The 25,276-nt window shown below is 41.1% G+C and overlaps 1 long non-coding RNA gene across 6 annotated transcripts in view; it reads right to left on the bottom strand.

Annotated features, from left to right (window-relative positions):
- Window positions 1-25,276, bottom strand: part of LOC125698245 (uncharacterized) — a 352,601-nt gene that overhangs the window by 186,967 nt on the left and 140,358 nt on the right. For 5 of the 6 annotated variants that reach the window (XR_007379135.1, XR_007379129.1, XR_007379131.1 and 2 more), the window contains one exon: window positions 22,113-22,252. This is a non-coding gene — a long non-coding RNA (uncharacterized LOC125698245). Of the gene's footprint in view, window positions 1-22,107; window positions 22,253-25,276 lie in introns of all 6 variants that reach the window. The other variant, XR_007379132.1, reaches the window with a different exon arrangement.

Raw genomic sequence — 25,276 nt, 5'->3', positions numbered from 1 at the left:
TGCAGGAAACCCCAGTATGTCATCAACAGTCCTTGTGCAATAGTAATAATATAAGGTTTGTTTCACTGAGGAAATTATTTAATATAAACTATTCGCTCAGCTCCAAACAGAGGAAAGCAATGTGAAAGTAGTTTTATTCTTGTGAAAAAAAATAACCCTAGGCAGGTTTTCTTTAGGGAAAGCAAAGTTTCCCTTCTCTCAGCCCTCTTTCTGCAATTCCACAGTGCAATTGCATGTTGGGAATATACCCAAATTTATTTTTATGCAGATTATGGTACTCACATATTTCCTTAATACAGTTTCGTAGTCAATTTCCTTTGTTCATACTAACTGAAAACTGGTTAGCATATGCCTCACAAATAGCCATTGTCAGACTTGGCCTATGTTTGGGACTCCTCCTGGGTGCTTTTGGTAGAGGAACTTTTTGTCATGCAGTTTAAACTGATGTGCTTAAAAGATAGATAGGAGAAATTTTCATATTTCCAGAGAGTTGTTTGCACAGTGGGCTTTTAGCTGTCCTTCTTGCTTAGTTTGTTTTTTGTAACTGGTATGCCCCGTGATTACCCAGTGTTTCAGATGACAGCCAAGGATCTGTTTTATTCTGTTCCTGGTTCCAAATAGCCGTGGTCAAAAATAAAAGGGTTTTTTATGAAGCTGATCCAAAAGCTGTGTCTGGGACTCTCAGCACCCAAGGATACTGTTCTCAGTGTAGCACGTGGCCACTGTGTTCGTCCAGACTGTTCCTGTGAGTTAGCTTCCTCTGCTACATGGAATCAAAGGTGAAGAAGCAGAATTAAGTGGCAGCGAGGCAAAAGTCACCTAATACAAATCCCCTCTCCTTTCTGCTACATGGCACCACTAACAACCTAAGACTGTATGTGCCACAGGGCTCTGGTAAGAGGTCCTGTGTGATCTGGTCTCCTCCTTCCCAGGGGGAAAAGCATTAGGAGAGGCTGTGCTGGAGGGAAGAGGAGACAGAGCAGATCACACTAAGAGAAAATTCTAGCCTAAAGGAGCAGAGGAACCAGATCAAACAGAGAAAAAAATACTCATGTGCCATCTGCAAGTCCTTTGTGGTCAAGTCATGCAACAGTGGGACAGAAAACAGGAGAGAGATGAGAGATTTTCTGCATTTGTTCTCCTCCTTCTAGCTCAATGTATATTGGATCAGTTTACCCAGTTTCTCTAACTCAGGGAACAGATGGTGTCATATTTGAATATAAAATGAGTTTTCATTTGCTTTGCCATAAAAGAAAAAAAAAAAAAACAGCAAACAAATAAGGAAGAAAAAAAAAAAAAACTCACCCAAAAAAATGATGCTATAGTTTTTTTACAGACCTGTGGTCTCAGTTACAAGCTGAGTTTGTTTCAGTTCCCGGATCTAATTTGTGGTCTATTATGGTCCTTTTATGCCTGCAGATGTACAAAATGAAAAAAAGTCCCTTCTACAAATGGAAATACTTTTCTACTTAGACAATGTTCATGTTTTGGGGAAAAGTGAAAAACTGTTTAACCACATTTGGCAGCAAAATTCCAACTGTACAGGCACAGAATTTGCTGTTGTTCCTCTGTGCTGTGTAGCTTTGAATTCAATTAGAATTCAAACCCACTCCCTTTTAAAGGTTCTGTTGTGTTATACGAAACAGCTTCTGAGGTGAACGCTTTTTCTCATGGTACATCTTTTCAGGACCTGTGAGAAGGACTGAGAAATCACAGAAGAGAACCTCTTCACATAGCAATCCCGGGAATAAAAAACATGGAGTTCCAAGAGATACCAGATTGAACAAAAGGGGATTTCAGAGCTGAAAGGATTGTGGCTGCTGTTCTTCTTTTCTAAGGCATGAGTTTCATCCTTGAAGAGCTGAAATAAGGGATCTGATTAACCACTCCAGTTGTATGCCAGTGCAACATCGTAATGTCATCGCAGTAATCAGTGGAGTTAGGCAGTCATAAAAATAAAATCATGTAGTGACATAGGAAGCCAACAGGTCAGATGAACAATCAAGACCTTTTTCTGAGTCTATCTGCAGTCTTTCACTTGCATCACTTTTCCCCTGCTATGATGCTTATAAAAGTTTTGGGCTGTTTGCAGGTGCCAAAATATTCTCAGAATAAATTTGCACTGAATTTAAGACAAGCTGACTGAAGACCTCTCCTGAGTCCCTTATTTTCTCAAATTTCACAATTACGATGTTATTGTAAGCAGAGCCTTTTTTTCCTCTTTAATTTACACTCTGCTGGCTCACATATTACCCTCCAACACATCTATAAAAGACCTTGGTCGCTGAGGTGGGGCAGCAATTGAGTGGTTTAGGATTTGGTAAAGGGATTAAGGAGTCTTTCATTTCTAGGTCACTAGTTCAGGACTGTCATGACTGTAGGCTGTCTACTGACCTGTGTTAAATATATTGGTGAATGTTGCCTATTCCCTATCAAAAAATCACCACCACATTTGGCATTGATTTGACTTTATAACAGAGTAGGTTTGGTATGCATTAATCAGAGCATGTTGCAGATCTCAGAGGAGGATGTGAAATCTCTCAAGGTTTGAGAATGGATGTGTTTGGGGTTCTGGTTTGACTTCTCAAAGCAAAAGTCAAGCAGTGAAACGTGGGCTTCAGACTGTCTAGTAATTCAGAGATGTTATGAGCCAGCTCTATTTTCAATTCTAGCCATGCTTCTTCCTTATGAAAACGGGTTTCTTTCTTTTCTTCTCACCTGTCAAACTGTAATAAAAGCTCCCAGTAAAATTCCTCTTTTCTTATTTTTCTTCCTGAGATCTCCGAAGCACAGAAAGAAAGGAAAACATAGAAATTAGGAGATTATTAATGACTCGATCAACTATGAATCTCAGAGGTAAAGGGAGCCATTATCACTTCTGGGGTATTTTAGCTAAACATTGGAAGAAATTCCAGGAGTTTGAAGCCTTGAGTTCTTTCAAATTAAAAGAAGTATGATATTCCCTAAAGAAATTCAAAGATTAGGCCTTCAAATAGGTTTTCTTCAACACCTCAGAAGGGAAGCTCCCCTACCTTCTTATGTCTCTACACCCTTCAACAGGCTCTTTGACCTTAATGAGATGCTATTTGCTGATTTGGAGTCTCAGTCCCAGCAGTGAGTTCGTAATAAGAGTCAGCTGAAGAAAGGCTGCTTCCCTACCTTCCAATGGCTTCACATTTTACACCATCAGGCTACATATTACTTCTGCCAGCTCTCAGAAGGATGTCAAATTGAGTAAAAATTCAAAAAGCAGAAAGCTCATTGAAAGTATAAACTCAGCTAAAGTGTTAAAATGCAGCATTATCTCTGGCTGGGAGGCAGCTTTCATAAACGGTACAGAAAAGCAATCAAATTAGAAGATAAATACAACCTGGAAACAGCAGGAAAAGTTATACTGAACATAAATCTGCTTGTGATAATTTTAATTAAAGCTGAATGTGATACAGTGTTCAATATGATATTTCCTTCATTCCTGTTTATTATTGGGATTACATCTGTATATGCTGCTCAGCTGTAGGCCTCCACCATCGAGTCGAAGGAATTTCAGATACAGTGAGGCCAAAATAAAAGGCTAAGAGAAAATCATCAAGGAAAGCATATTAAAAGAATAAAAAATAAAAAGAAGAACAGGAAGAAGCACAGTTGCTGTTGTAAGCCTTCCCCTCTTGCTCCCACTGGGCTGCTGTGTTGACCACATGTTCCATACCTGGCCATATTGTTTATTTGGGAGCTATTAGCTCTAAGTGATTTTCTTTTTTGAAGTCTGAGCTAAACATGGAACTGGTTTTCCTGAGCTACTGCTTCCACCCTCATACATTAGTTCCTGGTGCTGGCAACGAGCCTTTCTCTTCTCCTTAATCTCCTTTTGTAATCAGGAGTGCCAAGGAGTTGCTCTCCGTCCCTCATCTCATTGTGGACTCGAGCCTTCAGTGGGCACGATCAGCTTCTGCTCACACCCTACGGCTCAGGACAAGGTCCTTCCCTGAGGGGAGGCACAGCTTCTTGGCATAATTGTACGATGCTGCATCCCTGAATCTCTATCAAACAGCAGATGCAACCAGCACACTCTCTTCCCACTTAAATATTTTTCACATATCCAGAAAAACTAGATTACCCAACCAGCAGCAGCACAAGGAAGAAAACAGTTTTATGGTGTTGCGAGGGCAAAGATTTCTAAATACCTTCCTGTTCTCTACTGGGAGAATATCAAAGGTTTTGCCATTCCCCAGATGACTCAGCAACCAAAGCAAACCACTCACATTCTGTCTGCTTCTTTAGGCATGTTTGTTTAGTCCACGCTTACTAACAGCAAGAACATGCCACATGGTACAAAGACAAAAAAAAAAGAGAAATGATGTTCCACCCTTGAGTGGAATGCTTCAAGATGCAGCTTTATCCCTGCCCTGATTTCCTTTCTAGAAATCACTTTGGCCAGCATTTGCATCACTAGCTAAAGAAAACTTAATTTTTGCTTCAACAAACTGGTGCCCCCCTAAAAATTTGTTGGGAAAATTCCCATTCTGCTCAGTTATAACATATAGATGACCGCAGTGGTTTTCATAGTCCAAATTCTTCATTCCCCAAGGTGGATCAGGGTGAGAATTTGATCCTTCAGATAGTTATGCCTAGCAAGTGCAGCCTTATTGGAACCATAAGGAGCCCTGTGAGCTGACCTATATCCCTGCATTGGCACACCCTGGCCTAGCAGAAGCACTGCTCTGACAAAAAAATACTGTAGCATTTCAGCAAACCCGAAGGAGATGCTCTCAGGTGATTGAGGAATGGGTGTGCTCCTGTACCAGAATTTTCTAAGAGACCAGATATTTCAGGATTGTGAAAACTGAAAAGAAAGGAAGATGTTCGGCTGTTTATGAGAATCCTGTTTCCCCAGTCTCAGATGCCTGTGCTTCATGAAATTGTATCATCACAGGCTGGGGATATCTGCTTACAACTTTTGAAGGAGATCTTTAGTCATAATCTATCAAAGCTTTAAATGAACGTGAAACCAAGGAGACAAAATGAATAACTCACTCTAATGGAATAGCAGATGGTAAGATCTCACAGCACATCATAGTAGTGTTCCAGCATCCATTATATAATGTTTCTTTTTCCGAGTGAGAATAGTGCTCATTCTTGCTGTTTAATGTCTACAAGGTCTGATAGAGACTAAATCATGATAAGAGCCACAGACATTTTGGAAAGCCTGAAATTGGATAAGTGTCAGTCACTATCACCTCCATCAACCTTAACTTCCTTAGTCACAATGTAAACAGCTTTACGTAGTTTTATTTCATCATTTACTGAGAGGGAAAAAAAATATATATCCTAAACACTTCTGGACAGCAGCTGTGGATGGAAAATATATAGGATGGTGAAGCTTGTGAAGTGCGCAAGAAAAACAGCACTAGTTAAACATCTCTGAAGATTGGGAATCCCAGCACATGCATTTCAGAAAAGGGAGGGATGCTGCATTTCACAACAAAATGTCTTCAAAATAAAATAAAAATAATTGCTTTGGGGACCCAAGTTAAAATGCAGGTGTTTTGAGGGGAACATAAACATTTTTTCCTAAATGAGGCGTTGAGGGCTGGGAGAAGGGCAGTAAAATTAGTGGAATTACTGCCTGATTTTAACCAGATGATTGCTGCAGTTGGACACCAGTGTGGTTTCATTAGGGACTCTAATTTACAAGCCATTCGTTGCATTCCAGGGGAACACAGCAATTCCCCCCACTCCTAAAGAATGCCAGCACTGAGCTTTATGGCAGCAATGCCTGGCTACAGGCTCATTGGCTCTGGGGCTTTTTTGTCATTGTAGCTATTTTTGGTTGTTTTTTTTTTAAGGCCAGCTTAAGTGCTGCAGCCAAACTCCTTGGGAAGGGAAACAGTCACACTGCCTTAACTTGGGTAGGTATCACAGAAATCTGTGTAAATACCTCTCAGCATGGAGAACATATGGTCCTTCTAAGAGCTACCCAGATTTATACATAAAGTGCAATCAGAAATTACATCATTTCAGTACTAGATATTAGTATACTTCAGATATAAAATGACCCTTTTCCTGGCCTTCCATTTAGATCCTATCTTGTCAGTAAAGCATAGTCCTGAAAGCTTGCAGCAGGTGAGCTTTTGGCCCAATGTGACCTAGCTCAACATAAATTTGTCTGACCTTTCTAGAGGCAAATGGCCTAATGAACGCCATGGATAGAGATTTCCACATAGCCAACCCTTGGGATCTGGTATTACTTTCAGAAGTATGAAATTTCTACCCCAACTCACCTTGCAAAGCAGGACTAATTATTTTCTTTGACAAATAACTCACAGCTCTCCCAGATTCCTTCTGTTCACTCTACACAGTCATCATCTGGATGCATCCACACCACATCAACACAGCTTTCTCTCATATCCCTAAGTTTGATTCCATTGCCACAGGGTAAGCCACCAAAGCAGAAAAAAAAAAAAAAAAAAAAAAGATAATGTGAACTATTGTTGCATGGGTTCAAACCCCTCTCTGTAGAGGGCAAACATCCTTTTCACATCACATTTTCTGTTTTTCTCTTATACCCTCTTTCTAATGCTTTTTCTCACTTTTCTATCGAGAGCTGCAAAAGTTTCCTTTTTTGTCCAATCCGCTTCTTTCACTGTGCTGCTTGCAATTTTCGTTTACATTTTCAATATGCCTGAGTTTCATTTTTCCCCAATGATTTCCCTCTTGGCTCACCCACCTCCAATTTTGGTAGGCTCGCCGAGGTCCAATGGCCATGGTTAATGTTTGCCTGCTGTTAATCCTAACCCTCACACCTAAATTATGATTAAATATAGTGAACAGAGCCCTGAAGCCGGAGGGGGTTTTGAGTCTGTCATCAAGTAGTTACAATATGTGCATGTTACATATTAACGAAGCCTACAAATGCAGGAAGTGAGGTTTCCTTTCAGTTGTAATATTTGTCTCCTACTTTTTGAGGGCAACCATTTTGGTCTACCCCCACCTCTCCTTTGCTCCTGTCAGATCTCCCAAGTCCTGTTGGGTTGCCTCAGCTATATTTTTCAATGCAAAACCTCTTCTTTAAAACCCCAAACAGACTGAGTAAATAATATCCTTCCCCCATGGCAGGAATGAACTAGCAGAGCAGGAACCATGCTGGCAGAGGAGTAACCTCACATATGAGAATGGGAAAGATCAAGTCCTCCTGCGTTAATTCATTCCTTGGGATCTTCCATCCTACTTTAGAATCTGTATTGAAATATTGTTCGGTCTTCATCTTGATCAAATTCAAATCAACTGTCTTGTATCTTGGCTTGTTCAAATCATTTACATTACTTTGTTTTGTTTTTTGAATTGCACGGGGCTTGTGTTGGTGCAGGTAAAATTGAGCACCTTACCCCTCTTCCAAAGACACTTTGATTGAGAAGATATGTTGCCTACATCAGTTCCAACTATTCACTTCAAATATTTCTCAATGAGTATTTGGGTCTTTTTTTGTCTGCCAAACAAATGTGTGTGGATCAGTTCTGCATCCTGTGAATGCCTTTGTTATCTGTAAATATTTGCTAGCAGACTGTATGATCAAGTGGCAGCCTACAAATATCTGCAAATGCTTCTCTCCAGGAATACCCAGGGATCATTGCTCTGGTCACTACCTGTATGTGGGAGCCACCTGGGCTGCAGGGTGATGATGTTAGTCCAGAACTGAGTGAAACTTTATAACCTGCATGATGATTTATGGCAAGAAGTAAATGGAAAAAAAAAAGAAAAGAAAAAAACCCACTTCCTTTCCAGATTACATTTTAAGCTATTTTTGCTACTACATGGGAAAGCACACTGATTTGCACAAGGACTCATCTGTGCAGGTAACTGAGCTGATACAGCCAGCCAAAAAGCAACCAACTGCCTTCATCAAGGAAAGAGCTAACCTGACAGAAATCTTAATTTGACCGTGTGGTTGAAATAAAATAATTTCAGTCGGTTGAATGGAGTAAATACAAAATTGACCAGACCCTTTCCATTATTCATTTTGCTCACTGAAAATCTTTGTGCATGAAAAATACCCTTATAACTTACTGTGGTATCTTTCCATTCTTCTACAACTCTAAGATGGCGAAGGCCCCAACACTCATCTTCCTGTAGTTTATGAAGCACTTATTTTTACATTCAGACTATCAGACAAATTGACATGGAGCCACTCCACTTTCTGTCAGTTCACATTCTGAACGATAATAGACTTGGAAGACCTTTAATTTGCTCGGTTGATGTTTGTTGCTACGCAGTCAGTATTCAGCACACCACCAGGACGTTTTCAAATGTTTCATTTTTACCCTTTTTTTTTTTTTTTCCTCAGTTTTCACTCAAATTTAGGCTTGTATCTCACCTACATATTTTAATTCACTTGTAAAACCAAACAAAATATTCTGTAAGTGTAAAAGATGCAGATGAACTCTCTGTATTAACCAATTTCTAGGAGTCTCTCTCGGTACAAACAAAGAACAATCCTGCATGAAATATTTCCTGTTGCTATTTAGAGACCCTTTGAGACTGCACTTCTTGTTTTCCTAAGATCACCTTGTGTAATTGAGGGCTAAAACGCAGGGCAATTTGTTCAGATCCCTCCCCAGTCTGCTTATCATCACCTCATGGATATATGCAATGGACATTTAAAAAAAAAAACATTCCAACAAAAGAAGCTGAAATGCTTTAACACAGTGAAGCCAGGAAACTTCTGGAGCTGAATATGTTAAAAGCTCGTCATTTTGGACAACATTTTAAATGAGAGATCCAGTATTTCACAAAGATAAAAATAACACATCAAAATTCATTTCACTTACTAAAGAAAACACTGTTCTTTTTAGTTGCAATTCTTGAACATTACCAAAATTGTCTTTTTTTTTTTTTTAATTACTTTCTTTTAGTCGTAAGTATGATTGTGGACATGTGAACAGAGGAATTGAGATAACCTTCTACAGCACTGACTGATCTTAAAAGATTTTCAGAATAAGATGCCCTGTTTTATGAAAAGCCCTGCTGAGAAGGTCTTCAGGTAAGGTTAGAAACTGGAGTATCATGACTGATCAAGTAGACAGCACAAATCTTACGTCCCTTCATAATTTATATAATTGAAATTGCTGGGTTTTACGGGTTTGTTTATTAGCTCTTTGTACAACCATCAGAGATGTGGTAAGATTAGAAAGTTTTAACACTCTATATTTAATGTTACAGGAAAATGACTTCTGGATAATTCACTGAAAATGTAATGCCCTCCTTGAGAAGATATGAAACACTGCGAGAAAGCAAGTCAGATAAGGTCTCAAGGTATCTCCCCTCTCCCAAATGGGAAGTTGATGTCAGTAGCATGAAGACCTGCTCCATCTCTGCTGCAGAGATCCTGAGGAAGCTCTAAGGTGAAGCAGAGCACAGATGTTGTACACCAGTGCTCTGCTGCTGAAAGGGGATAAATGACTAATGGCTTTCACAAAAGGCCAAACAGAGCGTCATAAGATCCTAAAAGTGCCTAAGATGTGTTTCAGCATTTTTTCTATAATTATCTCACTTTTAGGCCAAACTTGACAGAAAACCCATTTGGTTTTGTGAGAAATACTCTTGTTTAGGAATGCAGATGTTGCTGAGACTCAGAAGGAAGCCTACTTTCACTTGGCCAGCTGTCTCCTAACAAGATGTCCACAGACTCTTCACTGTATCCTTAACACTTAATCCAGACAGACAATGACTTAATGCTAGCTCTTGACACAAATAGACACTGCACTGTATCGAATGAGGCTGAAGCCACCAAAATGTTTCTCATCTGAGAATAAATGCATCTGAACCTAAATTTGGGAGTCTGCTCAGTAAACATTGCCACAGGAGAAATAAACATATTGCGTTGGCCTGAACTACCTTAACTCTCTCAGCTGCAGAAAGAAAATACAGAATGAGAGAAAAAGGAATGTTTAGACGTAATTTAGAGGATGGAAGTTGTCTCTTTGTGTTTAGAGGATCTCACAATATCTGACCACAGTCATGTGTGCTAGTTGATATCTACCCCTTGCCCAAAAATATGTTCAGACAGATGGAGAGTGAGATTGCTGGGATGTGATTATCAAAAATAAAACCACAGACCTGGATGAGCTAATGTTGTTCCAGATGCATTATCTTATGATCTCCAGGAAGAGAAGAAAGGAAGATAGAATCCTCCCTTAGAGAGGGCTTTCAGCAGGCTTAATCTCCCCACTGCATGAGAAGAAATTGCTGCCTAAAACTGGAAGGGATCTCTGAGTCAAAATCAGAAAAAAAGCCAGGTCTGAAGGAACAGCAGACAAACTGCAGAGTGAATCCAAAGTTTCCATTGGTCTGTGGTGACACAAAAGGATCCCAGAGTTCTTCCTCTACTCTGTATTATTCAGAAAATGATGGCTTACTATTTTTCTTTCCGTTTACTTCCTTCCCGCCCCCCACCCCCTCCAGGGCCACCTTTCCTCTTTCCCCCCAAAAGCTTGCAAACTGTACTGCAAAACTCAGCCAAAATCAAACCTTTCAAAAAACTTTTCAGGGAAATATTTTCAAACAAAATCCCACTGAATGGGATGGCACTTAAGGCATTCAAAGAAGGGCTGCTTCTGAACAGATTTCACTTTAGAAATACTTCCAGATCAACTGTCGTATCTTTATAGCCCTGTGACTCCCCTGGAGAGGAGTGGCTGTGTCAGATGCAACACACAGGGCACTGCAGTGGGGCTCACTTTGGTGCCTGTGCCCTTGACCCATGGGCCGCTGAGCTCACCAAAGATGTCTCTGCTCTCCAAGGGACATCCGAAGCTCCAGGCATGTCCCACAGCCACTGCAGGGATGGCTCTTTGCCCCATACAGTGACCATTAGCTGAAAACTTTGAAAAGCAAAGGTCATTGGAATGCCCTGGCAATATTCGTATGCTTGGAAAGCACCTGGGCGCCTTTGTGTACCCAGACGTTACTGCTGTTACATAAAACCAAGAATTTACTTTCTAAAACAGGATACATTCTTTCTCTTTTACACATGCCATATAAGCCAGTTTCTCTGCCTTCAAAAGAGTTATCCCATATTTAAAATAATGTGGTAGGGAGCAGAATTCATTCCTCAGTAAGCGGTAGAGAGCAAAAGCTGTGAAGCAAAGGATGCTTTGACCATTGTTTCCTCATTGTTAAAAGGTGAAAACCTCAGACAGCAGGGGAAAAAAAAGAAGAGAGAGAGAGAGAGAGAGAGACAGTTTTAAGGGCTTTTAAAATATCTAATGCTCCAAGATCTAAATTGGCCAGGAGCCAAGCAATGTCTTAAAGGGACAAGCACTTTATTATACTTTCTAATTCTTCCAAAGTCTGTCTGTAGGATATATGAGATGGCTCTAATATGACTACTCTATTCTCATCCTCCAGTGGAATACTCTGGTCTCAGCTCATAAATTGAAAATGGAAAATCAGTAAATCAGCGTGGACTGTTTCAGAGGGACATTGTGAATTTCCAGTCAAATCTTCTGGTTTATCTTAAATATTTCATCTTAATGTCACCTTTAGAAAAATCTTTCATTCAAGTAAGTTACAACATCTACTTCTAAACTGATTACACTCCCCCACTGACCTTCTGGAGAAAGGCTTCCACCACAGTGCAAATACCACATTGGCAGCAATCTGTTATAGCTCAGGAAGACAAGTTTTTGGAATTATGACGATCCTTAAAACCACCCCAAGACACGTTGCACTGAACAAATAAGGCAAGAGGAAGTCCTCATCACCGTCACACAGAAAATACATTGCAGTGGCTCTTGTCTAAGGCTCCTTTTCAGGGTCTGCCATATCTGGGAAGGATTTCCATATCCTTTATATCAGCATTACCAGCACACCAATATTCATCATAATTTGCTGGGCCATACTACTTTTCCGTGTTGCCACGTTTCAGCAGTCGAAGAACAAGAAGCCAAGGAGATGCAGTAGAGGTGAGAAGGATTAAAAGAGAGAGATACAGATGAATACCCTCAATGAGTCTCTCAGGTAAAGCCCAGCTGAATCTTCTAATAACAGTAATAGCCACATCCTCCCCTGAGGAGGAACGTTTCCCAAAAGCCCACAGAAATGCCTAAAAGGAAAAGCTTTAACTGAAAAACTGTATCATGAAATGCATTACCAATCTCCTTCATTCCAACCAACGCCAGTTGTACTGGGCGATAAACAATAGGTGCTTGAAATGCAATCCTTTATTCTGCTGCTAAAATTACTGAGGAGTTACCTGAGAAATACGTGCTATAGAATTGTTCAGCAGCTTGACTCTGCCCTCTCCCTTCCCACCCTGGACTTCTTCTGTTGTCGTCTGAGTGGAGATGACTTTGTTTTTCAGGACTTTAAATGAAGCCGGGAATTTCCATGGCTGCTTATTTATACAGAGCTATACTCCACAGTTAATTCACCCTGACAAGAATGATGTTGAGCTTTCTTGCCATATGATCTTGTATTTAAGATCCTGTCAGTTTTGAGGACTCTAAATAAACCTCCTTTTAAATATTTAATACTCTTCAGTGATATATGCCTTTAGGCTCTAAGCCTGGTCCAACCATCAAAACTTAAGAGTTTTCTATATTCCTCATCACCACAATCTTCCCACATAAATTAAATTCGCACTTCAATTTCTACAGTGGATTCCAAGTTGTTTTCTTCTCATTTTCTATTCCCCTATATCTAGGAAAAAAAAATAAAAAGCTTAGTTCCTTTTACAGGACTTCTGAGGTCTTTGCATAGTAAAGCCACCCCATCCCTAAAAATAAATAGCCAGAATATTTTATGGCAATGTTTCTGACACTGTAAAATGTTCTCTATATCTTGCTTCCTTTTTTCTTTTTTCTTTTTTTTTTTGCTTGCACATGGAATGGTAAAACAAGTCAAAGAAAGGATGATTTTTCTGTCTACTTCTCTGACCTTCTGACTTCCTTCCTTTTGTCCTAGTAACTACAGAAATAAGAGAAACAACGGAGTCCCTGACACGGAACAGAGATCTTCATCGAGTAAACAGAAGCCACCTTGCAATGTTGACCCATTGAAATGCCGTGGTAAATGCAGGCTTTGACCAAAGCAGCCAATAGCTTGGTGTTCTGGTGCCTCACCCAGCTCACTAAAAGAATCAGATGTTAGAGCTCTTCTTTTGAATTAGATTAAGAGAGGCTTGGACCTCTGCCTCCACTAACTATACAGACCTGTGTAACCTCAGGTCAACTCATTCAGGCTTCTCAACACTGGGAAGGGAAAAGAGGCTGAAGAAGTTGGTGAATCAGAGGTTTCCTCTCATCTTTCCTTTCCCAACCAGCAGCTTCATCAACCAACAGAGTTCACAAGGTATATAAGGACTGGGTCCTCCTAGGCAAGAGTTCTTTGCTCCGTGATGCTTCAGCTCCGGCTGTACTTATCCTTTCCCTGTCCCTTCTTATCTGTGCTTCTGAGTGTGTCACACACCCTCTTACTTACCTGAATCACAGGATGTGCTCTGCAGAGAACCCAAGCAGATGGGATACATCACACACCCCAGCCACAGTTACTCCCAAAGATAAAAACACTAGAAAGGGCCTTCATCACATGAACACATAACTAAAACAAAACTAAAGTATGTGGAAGGTTCAGTTCAAGAGAGCTTCTAAGAAGTTAATTCCTAACAGCTAGAACAAAAAAAAATTAAAAAAAAAAATCAGGATTTACTGAACTAGGCAAAATTGCCTTTGAGTGTCAGCAATGAACACTGTATATTCTTCTAAGACTTCACAGTCCAACTGTCAGCTGTCTGTTTTCTTTCTGCTATGTGCAGAGTTTATACAGACACTCCCAGAGGAGCCTTTAATTGCATGTCATGACAAGTCTCCCAACCTCTTTGCAGCTCTTCCACTTAACACATAGTGTAAACTCACCCAATCTCCCTTCACTTTCTCCTTCCTGGATTTCTCCCTTGAAGCTCTATGGAGGCCTGTGTTGAAGCTGCATTATGATGGAGTGGACCCAGTGGAGAACTCTATAAAAAGCATCCAACCCATTTATCAGGACAGATGTCTTTAACAAGTCTACATAAACCTCACGTGTTGAAGAGTCTTAACCTGTGACTTAGTCACAAAACTAAAACCTGAGGTAACTAAGAAAGACTTTTTTCCATCATTTAGTCCTACAGTTTTTCCATAGTCTGTGCAAGAATGTCACTAGATTCTACTAACAACAGCACTGAGTGGTCCCAGCAGAGAGACATCACCATTAGAGAGAGAGCTGTGCAAACACAGAGCCTGTCCCTGCCCCAGAGTTCTTATAATATAAATAGTAAAGACAGTGGGAGGGAAAATAGAAGCACAGTGAGGTGAAACGTGTTGCTCAAGATGATACGACAGCTCAGGAGTGACTGCAGAGTATTGCCTCCCTGCGTGTTTCTGTAAGTTTGGCTTTGCATTTGAAAAAAAAAATGTCAAAGCAATTCTCATGGCAAAGATTTTGTAGTCTGGTTATACTCGTAACAGAACTGTGTAGAACATCGTGTCCCAGCTGATCTGCTTTTGTGATTCTCAGAGCAAATTTTCTCAATATTCAAGTGGAAGAGACATTTCTTTTTCACTGTTGCTGCTTCAAACCAGCATCCAAAAATTAAGTTGCTACAGTGGAAGAACTGTGTGTTTGCAACTGATTCCTCCCCCCTCCACTGCAGCCATGGTTTAACAGCACATTTAAGCACATGTTTAACCACACAAGTAGCTCTATGCCCATCAATGAAACTACCTGCACTTAAAATTAAGCACTTGTTTAAGGGCAAGATGTAGAGAGACACATAGTGGGATTTTAAAAACCCCTTGAGTATTCAGTGGAAGTTAGGTGCTTAATGCACTTAAGAGACATTAGAAAATCCCACTGAGATGGTGTATCTGCAGCTGAATGCCTCTAGAAGTCTGGCAGGGAGGCTCAGAATGATACAGCAGTCAGCTGCAGCAAGAATTACACCTCTAAAGAAGTCCCGATTGCACAGAGAATTTGCAAGAGATACAGCTAGAAGGGGTGGAGGATTGGCTGCACTTTCTAGAAGACATTTTGGAGCCACCCTGTACAACAGTCACAGACCTCACTCATCTCTTCCCATCCCGTCTTACTAAATCCTCCAACGGAGCTGTCTCCGTGTTCCTCCTTGCTGACCGATCCTGTCCTGATCCTTCAAAGGGGACCCAAAAGACCCTGGGACAAACAGCTCACACTCAGCACGATCTCCATCCTCACAGCCCTCCTGCTCACCCAGCAACACATCCAAACGCCTGAGGCCAAAAGCTAAACAAACACCCCTAACAAAGCAATATAATTTTTCTAAGCTAATGAGAAGAAGGCGGCGACTCGAAGCCACAGGTATGAACCCTACAGGACAACAAGCCGAGGAGATAAGCCCCCACTTTCCACACGAGCTAACAGAGGTCACGCTGGCCAGAGTTTGAATCTTTCTGGCAAGCAGCTCACTGCAGCTCTACACCTGGCTGGGTTTAATTTGTTATTTATGTCAGCTTTGCATATTTGTAAAGTTCAAGGGTTTATTGCCCTGGCCTGACCTTGCCAAGTCAGAGCTCACATGTGGTTCTCTAGTAGCAATTTCTTTCTAATAAACTTTACTTGAAAGAACATGTGTGATAGATTTTGTTGATGATTAAAAAGAATGGGGCTATGTTCATTGTTAGCCAAGCTGGTTTTGAAGTTTTGTTGGAAGTCACCTCTGTTCTCATTTTTTAAAAAATGTCCCCTTCCCCCCTCACCCCTTTATTTTACTGCACACCCTAATTGTGTTTCATGTTGAAGCATGTAGCATTGTTTGTGTCTATACAGTAAAGACACTCCCCCCACCATGTGCTTATTAAGATCATTAAATTAAATAACATTATTCAGAGTTGTTCTTTAATCAGAGCATGTGCAAGCAACCAAAACCTGGGTGCACACAAAGCATGAAAATGCAAGTCTCTGATGTACAGACATGCAGAAAGCAACCGATGCCTGATGCACTTTTCACAGGCCCCAAAGGCTGTTGCACCCAATATATTTTGTTTTTCCACATTAACAAAGGAAACAAATATTTTCTGTCCTTAGGATCCTAGCTTCACTGGAAACAACAGCAAATTCACTTTGCCTTCAAAGGGCTCAGAAATTCACCCCCTTATGCTCTAAAACAAATAAGCAGCGGTTCCCTGAGTAGTGGAACTTCTAAAACCTGCTATTTTGGGCTTTCTGCGTGGTGGATTCTCCTGTGGCTAAAAACATGATTGTGCCTGTGGTTTTTTACCTTGATACATTTACAGGGAACAATTCCAACCCCCTGGGTGCCACACAAACTTGAGTGCTAGATGCATTGTGGGGACTGCTATAACCGAGCACTTTGTGCTTTTGCCCACGAGCCTATTTTTAATCCAGCTCTGCCTATCCTTCTGCCAAGTGTGGTTGATACTGTCCATCAAGTTTGAAAGTTATTAGGGGCAGAGAGATAGACAGACAATCAGATTGGAAAATCCAGCTGAAAGCATTATAACACTGCTAGCGCATCCTAAAATACTCTCCTCCCCTACAACTCCATTTTCCCACTGCTTGTTCCATTTCCAGCTTAGGCCCCAATTCTGAAGAGACAGCATTAAGGAAGTTCTCATCTGATGCATGCCAGCAAGTTAGCATGTGCTTCTGTGATTACTTGAAGAGCATGTATGTACAAGTACTCTCCGGAATCAACAGCTTCGATTGTAAATCATTTGAGGCAGGATTGCCATTTATTAAATTCATGCACAACGACCTGCCTGAGATCCCTAACGCTGCTGTAAAATGACTAAATAAGTATATAATACTGACATTCATACTCTGACAGCAGCCACAAGACTTCTCATTAAATGAAGAGCTCAAGAGGCAATTGTGTCTAACAGGCAAAGCAGGGACTGGGAAACTGAATTTCTGGTTGTTGCTTACTGAGTGAGGCCAGGATGCTTCCCCATGAACAGGACACTGGCCTAAGAAATTGATAGCCTGACACAAGCCTTTCCTTCTGCTAAGTGGCGAACACTTGTTGGAATTATGCTTCTTATGGGTTGGCCTAGGAAAGCTGCAGGGCAATCAGCAACGATCAGCAGCGTGCCATCTGAATGTAAGAGCTCAGCCTTCAGTCCTATCTGACATTTGCTTCCCCCAGTGCCACTTAAATGAATCTTAAATCTCCTTGTTTATCTTCTGTTTGTATGAGATGACTTTTCAGAGGAGCTGGGCAATTTCAGCAAACCTTAACCAACATTTCTGCGTCTGTGCACATATCTGCACAACTCCAAATACTTCTTTTTCTCTTTCCTTTCTCTTCTCTTTCATTGGTACATCTGCTGTCTCTGTCTCCATATGCAGTCTTACTTTTCCCATCTCTTTCTCCTTTCCAAGTCTTCCTCTCACATCATCTTAGCTCTAAGTATCGCTCCCTGACCTTACTAACATCACATTTTAATCAGATAGCACCTCCTTTTCCTCTTGCAAAACTCTGTTATATCGTTCACACTTGAAATGCAACAGATAGTTTAGCAAGAGCACATTTTTGCAAGGAACAACCAAATAAAGGGGATCCAAAGCCAACTAAAGAGCCCTGCTTTCAAAAGGGTACAACAGAGAGTAAAGTGAAATTAGAGTTTCTAAAGCAAGCTGGAAGAGTTTCAGCAAAGTCTTAGCCCTCATTCTGATTACAGCTTAATTGGACACCCTGGTGTTTGAAGGGGCTCAGTGGAAAATAAAACAAATGTGCCTATTGTTCTTAGAATAAGTATTATAATAATAATCATTCTTTAAGCATCAGTAGTGCCTTTCATCTAAGGGCCATAAAGCACTGTGCAAACATTAATGAACTAAGCCTCTCAGTGCTCCTGTAAACAAGGTAGATATTTTAGACCGTTTTAAAATGAAGAGTGAGGTCCAACAAAGACAACAGCAATATGTTTCTTATGTTTGCAGTTGGTTACTTAAATCTATGTACAACTAGACCCAATGTAGGAATTGTCTGGTTTTCAGAAGTAATAAATAACCTCAGTTCCAATGGCTTTTGGAAGCATGTAGCGTCTTTAAAGCTCAATTCCCACTTCAGCTGCTTTAAAAGTACATGCTTAGATGCCTCTCAAGATCTCTGGCAGAATCAAGCAACAAGCCTGTGCAAGGATCAGAGGAATTTAGGACTCCTGGTTCCTAGTCCCTTCATCTACACAGTAGTCTGCCATGATTTCTGTAGCATAGCTATTATCCCATAAAGACCTAGCCAGTCTTCACTTTCAGCATGAGCAATTCTATTGAATACAATACTGAACACAGTGAATACAGTTGATTTGGTGTGCACAGGTATCTACAGATTAAACCTCGCTCACTTCCCTTTCTAGACTTCAGTAGACATACTTGGATGGCTTCATATAACCACTCAATAGTTTTAAACATGAAGTGGAGCTAAATCCCCAAGAAACTTTGCTTCATCAACACATGCTCACTATCTGGAGATTGGTTAAGAAATTTGTAAGCATCATTTCCCATGCGCTGGCTTAACAAGAAGCTTTTATCCTTGCTTTCAGCCAATCCCAGTGCTAAACAGAACACTGCCCAATTTATTTTTTTAACAAGGTTCTCTGCTATTGAAACCAGTATGAAGTGCAATTTATGGGCTTAACATTCAACTGTTAAATTATCCTCCCAACATCTTTCCAGGCCACTCTCTTAGCTCTTCAGAAGAATATTTTATTGGAAAGGGTAAATGTATAAAAATCTACTGTTAAAACACTTAACAAATCTCCCCTGTCAGGCCAGTAAACTGTAGTCCTTCCACTCTGATCTGAGATTGCTGCTTCCCTGCTCCCCCCCTCCCCACCTCCCTTTTCTTTGTTTAAAATATGCTGACCACACAGTGACCTCTCGTAACCCATTGGTCGAAAATTACAACCAGCCACACAAACAAGCAGCTCGAGGTCAGAAAGAGCAGGGTCTGCTAAAAGTTAGTAATCATACATTAATTCCCTGACATAATTAATCAAAATGAACCACCGTTATCTAGCGCGGAACCTTTAACCTATTACAAAGGGGTCAATTTGCAAACCACTTGAGCATGGGAGTTTGGTACAAATAGCATACTCCCTTCATCTGGGATGCCCTAAGTAGGCAAAAATGCCTTTGAAGTCCCAAATCTACCAGATTTAGATATAATTTCATCAATCAAGTTAAAAGGCTGCCTTCCCTCCAAAAAGGATTTCATGTAGATCTGTCATCTAGCTCTGTTCAGTGGGTGACTGAAAATCCATTTGTTAGGCTCTTTTTGTCAGGATGGAGTAGGCTGCAGTTGGCTCTACATGTCAAAATAGCTGAAAGTTTATCAAATTGAAGGCTAAGAGGCATGATTTGTGTAAGAACCTGTGCTGACCTGGTAAAGGAAGCAGTAAATCTCAGCTTTGTTATGCCAATCAGCTTCAATTCTGGAACTTAATTGTGTTTTCATTTGATATGACTATAATTACATCTATACAGTGCATCAGCCACTCACAGTGAATAAGACATAGGACTTCACACGTCTGTACAGCTCCCAGGATCACGCTGCCTCACCATCTTCCGTGCAGTCACCTGAGCAAAGCCCCTGTGAAATAATATTATCTCCATCCTAAAGGAAGGAACTGATGCCCAGAGAAACACAGCCTCGACCTTTCAAGGATTTCAGTGCTCAGTTCCTTTTCAAATCTTAAATTTCCACCAACATCTGCATGAGTAAGGCAGCTCGACAGGAATTGGGAGCCTAAATACTCTTAAGATTTGGGTTTAAATGGCACGTCCAAGGTCATGCAGGAGGAACTCATAGCAAAGAGGAGAGCAGAATCCAGGTCTCTGAAGTCCACTGAATCAACTTTCCTCCATCAGATTTAAGATCCCTACAGTCCACAGAGTCCCCTTGAGTGTTATCTAACCCTCTTTCATATGTATCAATGCAAACACTCCTCCATATGTATATTTAATGTCTCTATTTATTGCATGCAAGAACGGATGAGCTGTAGAGTTTTAGAATATCATCTTATCCAGTGATATCATATATCACACAGGTGAATCTCAAGGGGTTTATGATGTTACCAAGACCCCCAAATAGAATTAATTTTAAGTCATTCACCGAATCTCATTTTCTGTGTCATATAATGTATGACCACAACAAAGATGTCAAAATATTTTAAATGACTTTACATTAGTATTAGTGCAACAACTGCATTTGGAAAGCATCACACCTACTTAAAAAGTTTCTGGGAAATGTAAAACAAAGTCATTGTTAAGGTCAGTGTTTTAGCAGAGGTCACTTGAACTACAATTCCCAATATGCACATGGAGTTGACATGTCTGGCTTTTAAAACAAAATCACAATTCATCATCTGAATGTCAGATCTGTGGCTTATGAGTTCCTGGTGTCTGAATGATTATGACACTTATAAAGTATATTTTATTATTACAGCCCACTCATTGCCACTCTCCATATGTGAAGTGATGGATATTTTAAATGTAATTCTACTTATTTATATTTATATCTTACTAGTGACAGGTAAAAAGCATCAACAAATCACGGCAATTTTTAACTAGTCAGAGACAAGATTTATTTTCAGTATAGTTAGTATGCATACTGCGGTTATTAGGAAGAGTGATTCCCACCCAGAGAATCATTGTTTAGTCACGTGTAATTAAAACAAACTCCCCACAAAAAAGGAACCCCAAAACATACAGAAATATCACACAAAGGTAAAAGGGACAATGGTAGAAATGGGCTGCATATGGACTGCAGCATCTCCCTGTGCTGCAAGTGGCTGCTGGAATTTGAAGGGCTAAAGAAAAGGGTGAGATTGCCTTCAACATACTATTTATTCCGGATGTTACCATTTCAGACTATTTAATTAAGTACATAATTAATTTATTAAGACGCTTCTGAACGTTAATTGTTAAAAAAAAGTTAAGGCTGCAATAACAGATAGAGTCCTGCAGTTCTTGCTCAGGTTCCTATTTGACCACCTAATTTTCTGTAGAACTGTGAGTAAACAACCTTTGCAATTAAAGACAGGTAATGACAAAAATGTATTCACATATGGAGGTGTTCCTGGACAGAAAAACATTCTGGCACAGCATCTAACATATGCACTTTTGCTGCAGTGCTATTATAATCAAGACGAGTGAGCTCTGTACAGTCTGTAAGACTTTTGTCATTACTGCAGAGACCTTCAATAAGTGCAATGCTTCTTTCCCATCAGCTGCTATAGTTTCCTAGGACACCTTGACACGCTGCCAGACAAACCTACTGCCTGCCTCTGCTCCACTCTACACACTGCATGATCCACTACAAACTGCTGAAACCCTCACTTTGCAAGTGCCTAAAATGGATACAACTATAATTAATGACCTCTAAGGTCTCTGATAAAGCCATTTAGCATTTGCCAGGCACTTTGTGGGCTTTTGGGTCAAAAACAGTAACAGCAAGGTAGTATTATGAAGTTTCATCCTCAAGTTATAATAATATTTAATAGCAGGATCTTCACGTTGCTAGAAATAAAATCACATTGCAGAAATGTATAACAAAGAAAATGAAATTGAACACATCACCCATTCAAACAGACTTCAGGATTTACAACTTACAACCACAGAATTAGCAAGGTTGGAAACGACCTCTGAGTTCATCTAGTCCAACCATCCACCTGCCACTAATATTGCCCACAAGCTATGTTCCTCAGTGCCACATCCCCATGGTTCTTGAACAACTCCAGGGATGGTGACACACCACCTCCCTGGGCAGCCTGTGCGAATGCCTCACCACTCTTCCTGAGAAGAAGCGTTTCCTAACATTCAACCTGAACCTCCCCTGGTTGAGGCTCTCATCCTATCCCAGGAAAAGAGGCCAACTCCCACTTTGCCACAACCTCCTTTCAGGGAGTTGTAGGGAGCAATAAGGTCTCCCATGGGCCTCCTTTCCTCCAGACTAAACAAACTTGGAGATGTTTTCTAGACCCGGACAATCACACAGCAATAAACCTGCTCTTACATAAGTAGCTTCTGCAGCTGTTAACAAATGCGAAACAAGTGTGAAAATGCCAACTGCAGCACCTTACTTGCAATGTGAGGCTGCTCCAAGGTATGAATTATCTTGAGCTGATTCAGTAACATCACGTGAAGGACAAAGAGGTTGCTGGTAGCTCATTCTGCAATGCTGTTTGAGCTGCAAGGGCTTATGAGTCACGCTCCGGAGAGTCTGCAAGGAAAAACACATTACATTTTCCAGGCCACCAAAACTCAAAGTGAGAAATCTACACGTGTTCAACCCATTCCCTCCCCAACACACACAGTTTAAACCCCGGTGGGATAGGGAATTTATTCGTTAATTCTTGAGCTTAAGCCTTCATCTGAGGAAGAGACAAGCATCGAAGTCTCTCATCTTGCATGGAGATGAAAGTTTCTCAGTTGGCCTCTTCACTGCAGCCTCCCCCTTCCAGGAAGAGATGAATCCCCATGGAAGAAATCCAAAACCCCTGGCCACCCAGCATATCCATCAGAAATAAAAACATCTTCACTGAGAAAAATGCATGCGTAGAACAGAGCACAATGCAAGGCAAGCTCTGCTTGCACAGAGCGGTAGGAAATGAAAGGTAAAAGCCAAAAAAGCCAAACGGAGTGGTGTTAAGATAACAACAGGATGTTGTTTTGATCCCAGGAGATCCCGTGGTTTTTCTTTTTAATAGTGTCACATAGAGTAACTTATAAAGGAGGCAGGGAAGGTGACACAATTTTATAACTCTGCGGGGGCTTCACACCATGGGACAAGATTCCTATTGTACAGAGGAATATTGGAAAGAAAAGGGGGAAAGGAAAAAAAAAAGAGCTTGCAAAGCAGATCTAAAATTACACCTATTCTCAAGGAAGATACAAATCTAGGCCAAAAGGATTGCTCATTACAATGAACTCCTAGGAACTTTTCTAGCAAACGCTTCACAGGTATTTATCAACTGAGCCCAGGGCAGGTGAGGAGGATCAGAAAGAAAGAAAAACAGCCTGCTTTCTCTCCACAACTCTCTCAGCCCATTTTCTACAACTGTAGAGCTTCTAGCGAGTGTGGCCAGGCCTTCTCTACCCAGAGATACTATACCATGCATCAAGAGGGCTTTTAGCTCTCTCTCTGTTCCTCCCATCATTGGCAGCAGGGGTAGGCTCCCATTGCACTAATGGGCTCTGTGTCACCTAAGAAGGATGCTCTGCCTCATACACACAACACCAACAAATCAGTTGCAAATCTCAAGCCAAAATGTGGAACAAACCCAAGATAACGCCACCCTCTTATGAAAGAAACTCATAAACAGTTAAGCCCAAAATAACATCAACTGGGCAGGTTCAGAGGGAGAAACAAAATGCAACGACACTGTGTGGGCATCTGCGATTCTGAAACGATAATGTGAATCCAGGACCATCAATCAATACAGTGGGATGAGTCCCCTGTCCCACTGTTGCTGTTGTGAGGTGAGGTCTGCAAAGATCTCTGCCTGAGCTAATTTCAGTTGTTTGCTGCAAAACTTCTTTTCTTCCCTTCCCACTCTGCATCACACAATGCTCTTTTTGGTGTTTCCGTTCACACTGCGGGCACTGATCCCTGCCAGGAGAGGTGTCAAAACTTCTAATAAAACGACTGCTCACGCAGAAAGTCTCACAGCTGAAATTTGGGAGCCGTACACACTCCCACACAAAGCAGGGCTGTCAGATCGGATTGCAAGGTGTCAGTTTACCCAATTCAAACCTGAGGCTCTATTAAAAAAATGCACAACAACCCATCCCCCTACAGACACACACACGAATGCAAGACGTCAATCAAAAGTAATTAATAGTTTTCCTTCCTCTTCCGTTCTCCAAAGAATGCCAGGAGACAATAATCTGTGAACTCAAATGACTGGTGAATAATATCCATGCAAAAATTAGGCTGGTGGTGAAACATCCATAGTTGTTGTCAGTGCTACCTGAAGGCCATAGTCCAGACATCTCAAATGCCTCTGCAGTGCTGTGCTGAACTGCTCTGCACAGTGTGGAGTCTGGGAGGTGACAGAAGGCGTCGGCGCAGATGGGGAGGACAGATGTGGGGTTAAGCCAGATGTGAGGGAAAGAGCTCGGGGCCAGATTGGAGCCTTCAGCACCCACCATTTACGTCAAGCAACTGTGAATGATCTCATTTCCCAAGTCATCTAGGGCAAATGTGGCTTTCTGTAGAGAAGCCAATGCTTTTGGGGGCTGGTGAAAAAATAAAGAATCCAATTGAGCTTCACTGAGACCTGCAGGGATTTAACCCAAACTCCTCCAAACTGAAGGGCAGAGTTCAGTTATCCAACAAGACCTGCACAGAAGGGCAGTGTTACAGTTTCCTGACCCTTCACCTCAGCATCAGGCAGCATACCAAGTGCTAGAATGCTACTTTCTTTTTAACAATTAGGTGTGCACTTACCTGCAGAAGGATACAGAGAGGCTATCAGGTCTGTGGCCCCACTCTCCTCCCTCATTAACCCACAAAATCCAATGCCAGATCTGCTCCTAGCCACAACATGGATCACAGCTGCGTATCTCTGCTTTCCCCCAAACACACCCACGGATGTGTTGGATCCAATCCACATGGATGGAAATGCATTAGTAGACAAGCAACTATAAATGTACCAAAAAAAACCCCAACAACCTCCCTTTTTCTTCATGTTCCTTCTCTGGAAGAAAATATCTCTCTTTAGAGCCTCCTGACCAGGCACATGGAGGAGGCAGACACACCTGGCTGGCAAAGCGAGCTCCCTCCAGCTGCATGTGATCACCTCCCTTCAGCCAAACCACTCTAGCTTAAGGAGTTTAAGGAGTGACTACTAAAACTATTGTGCAACTTTTGCTTTGCTACTTCCCATCCAGTTCCATATGTAAAGGCATGGTTCTGCAATTAAAGAGTGAAGAGCAGTTTCTCAATGTATATGCTGAAATTCTTGCGTGATTACAAGTGGTAAATGACTCTAAATCATCCACTTTCACCATCTAATACACGCACTGCTTTTGTGGACAGGCATCATATTATATGTTCTGAAGGCATTTTTTTTTCTTCCTCAAAGGTTTGGGTTTTTTGTTTGGTTTTTTTTTTTTTCTTTCCCATATTTTCTAACACATTGTCCTCTAATTCTACATCTAGCCTGAATGGCAAGAAGTCGCATGGCACAGGTAGCTCCTCCCAGCCTGCTTGCAGGCAGCCTCACTTAAGACGACCACTACT

The sequence above is a fragment of the Lagopus muta genome, chromosome 10, assembly GCF_023343835.1.
Source record: "Lagopus muta isolate bLagMut1 chromosome 10, bLagMut1 primary, whole genome shotgun sequence".
NCBI classification, from domain to species: domain Eukaryota; kingdom Metazoa; phylum Chordata; class Aves; order Galliformes; family Phasianidae; genus Lagopus; species Lagopus muta.
Note: the sequence above shows the minus strand (reverse complement) of the source record. Positions and strands in the feature narration are given on the sequence as shown.